General features: G+C 45.3%; 1 pseudogene; it reads left to right on the top strand.

Moving 5' to 3' along the window:
• Positions 1 to 341: 341 nt before the first annotated feature.
• On the top strand, positions 342 to 1,532 carry LOC125928641 (5'-AMP-activated protein kinase subunit gamma-1-like; annotated as a pseudogene).
• The last annotated feature ends 1,090 nt before the right edge of the window (positions 1,533 to 2,622 follow it).

Genomic DNA, 2,622 nt, shown 5'->3' with positions numbered 1-2,622 from the left:
AGAGAGTGGGGCCCCTGAGTGGTTCAATCGTTAAGTGTCCAACTTCGGGTCAGGTCATGATCTCCTAGTTAGTAAGTGAGTTCAAGCCCCGAGTCGGGCTCTGTGCTGACGGCTCAGAGCCTGGAGCCTGTTTCAGACTCTATGTCTCCCTCTCTCTCTGCCCCTTCCCTGCTCATGCTCTCTCCCTCTCTCTCAAAAATAAAAAACATAGAAAAGAAAAGAAACGCTTATGTTAAAAAAAAAAAAAAAAAGGAAAAAAAAAGAGAGAAAGCTTCCTAAAGCAAATGAACCCAGCCAGTGTCTCTTGCAAAGGACATGGTCATTTCTTGGGATAGTTTCCAGCTCTGGAAAATGAACACACTCAAGGGTCTGCAGAATCTAACTCTACCATGTACACTTCTTTTATGAAGTCTCATCATGGCTATGACCTGATTCCCACAAGCTTCAATTTGTTTATATTTGATACTTCCCTGTAGGTGAAGAAAGCTTCCACCTCCCACCCGACCCCTTTGGCAACTAATGGTATACGAGCTGCTCCTTTGTGGGATAGTAAGAAGAAAAGTTTTGTGGGCATGCGGGCCATCACCGATTTCACCAGTATCTTGCACCACTAGGGGGCGCCTATGGAGCTCAGTTAGTTGAGCCTCTGACTTCAGCTCATGGCATGATCTCGCGGTTCGTGAGTTCAAGCCCCGCATCGGGTTCCTCGCTGTCAGCACGGAGCCCACTTCTGATCCTCCGTTCCCCCCTCTCTCTACTCCTCCTCCACTCATACTCTTTCTTTCAAAATAAACACTAAAAAAATTTTTTTTTAAATATCTTACACCACTATTAACAATCAGTATTGGTATAGATCTATGAGCTGAAAGAGCACAAAATAGAAACTTGGAGGGAGGTGTACGTACGGGACTCCTCGAATCCCTTGTCCGCATTGCTTCTAATGCCAGCTTATTTGATGCTGTCTCTTCATTAATTCAAAATAAGATCCGCAGGCTGCCAGTTATTGACTCAGAATCAGGCAACACCTTGTACATATTCACCTATAAGCACGTTCTCAAGTGTCTCAAATTGTTTGCTGATGAATTCCCCAAGCCAGAGTTCGTGTCTAACTCTCTGGAAAGAACTTCAAGTTAGCACTTAGGCCAACGCTGCTATGGCCCACACCACCACCCCTGTCTACATGCCTCTGGGCATTTTGTACAATGCGGATTCTCAGCCCTGCCACTGGTGGATGAGAAAGAGCATGTGGTGAACTTCTACCCAAGTTTTATGTTATCAGTGTAGCAGCAGAACAAACTTAGAGTAACCTGGATGTGTCAGTGACCAAAGCCCTACAATGCTGATCACATTACTTCAGATGTGTCTTCAAGTGCTACCTGCATGAGACTCCGGAGACCATCATCAACAGGCTGGTGGATGCAGAGATTCACCTCTTTGTAGTGGTGGATGGGAACGATGCAGTCAAGGAAACCGTATCACTATCTGACATCCCTCAGGTCTCGGTGCTCACCAGCAGGGACAGAAAATCCTGAGCTGGTCGGGCAGCACCAGGGGATAAGTCATACTCACTGCCCATCCCAGCAATCACAGATGAAACCTTGAGAGAACTGTGATTATTCCCTGCTCAGGAGACCCCTCCTCTTCTACCTGGAAGTTGGGGAAGGTACGGGAAGAGGAAGGACAATGGGTTTTAAAGTGTCTCTATTCTCACAATACTCTTGAAAAGAACTTTCAGCCTAGCCCAGCCTAGTCCCTGTCCTCTTAGACATAGTCCCTTTTCTGAGCAAACTCAGGTCCTGTGCCCCTGAGAAAAACTCTGATCTCTAAAAGATGCCCAAACTTCACCCCAGCCCTCAACTCTGCCTCTGGCTCCACCCTAAGATAACAGCATAACAAAACTCTTCATAAAGATATTTTTTACTTATCCTGTTTCATGCTGTATGGAAGAGGCTGAATCCACTTAGTGACATATCTGTCCCTAATAGGAATAAGGAGGATGAAGGGGACGGGGGGGTCTTTGGGTTCCTGTGCTATAGATACATGAAGGGAAATGGGAGTTAGGTAGAAGACGAGGACAAAGTGGTTAGCTGAGGTATTGTTTTTCATAGCAACCCTGATTAAAATGACAGAAACCTAAACAACAACAACAAAGAAAAATCACAAATAAAAAACATAACTTTACCCCTAAGGAACTAGAAAAAGAAGAACACACTAAGCCCAAGGTTAGCAGAAAGAAGGAAATAACAAAGATCAGAGCAGAAATAAATGAAACGGAGACCAGAAAAACAATAGGAAAGATCAACCAAGTTAACAGCTAGTTTTTTGGAAAGATCAACAAAACTGACAAACTTTCATTCAGACAAAGAAAAAGAGAGGACCCAAATAACTAAAATCAGAACTGAAAGAGGAGACGGGGGCACCTGGCTGGCTCAGTCAGTTGAGCGTCCAACTCTTGATTTTGGTTCAGGTCATGATCCCAGGGTCATGGGATCGAGCCCCATATTGGGCCCCATGCAGGGCATGCAGCCAGCTTAAGATTCTCCTTCTCTCTCTCTGTCTCTGTCTGTCTCTCTCTCCCTCTGCCCCTCTCCCCAACTTGTGCTCGCACTCTCTCTCTAAAAA

Source organism: Panthera uncia, chromosome E3 (genome assembly GCF_023721935.1).
Source record: "Panthera uncia isolate 11264 chromosome E3, Puncia_PCG_1.0, whole genome shotgun sequence".
Classification (NCBI taxonomy): domain Eukaryota; kingdom Metazoa; phylum Chordata; class Mammalia; order Carnivora; family Felidae; genus Panthera; species Panthera uncia.
This window is presented reverse-complemented; position numbering and strand designations above follow the sequence as displayed.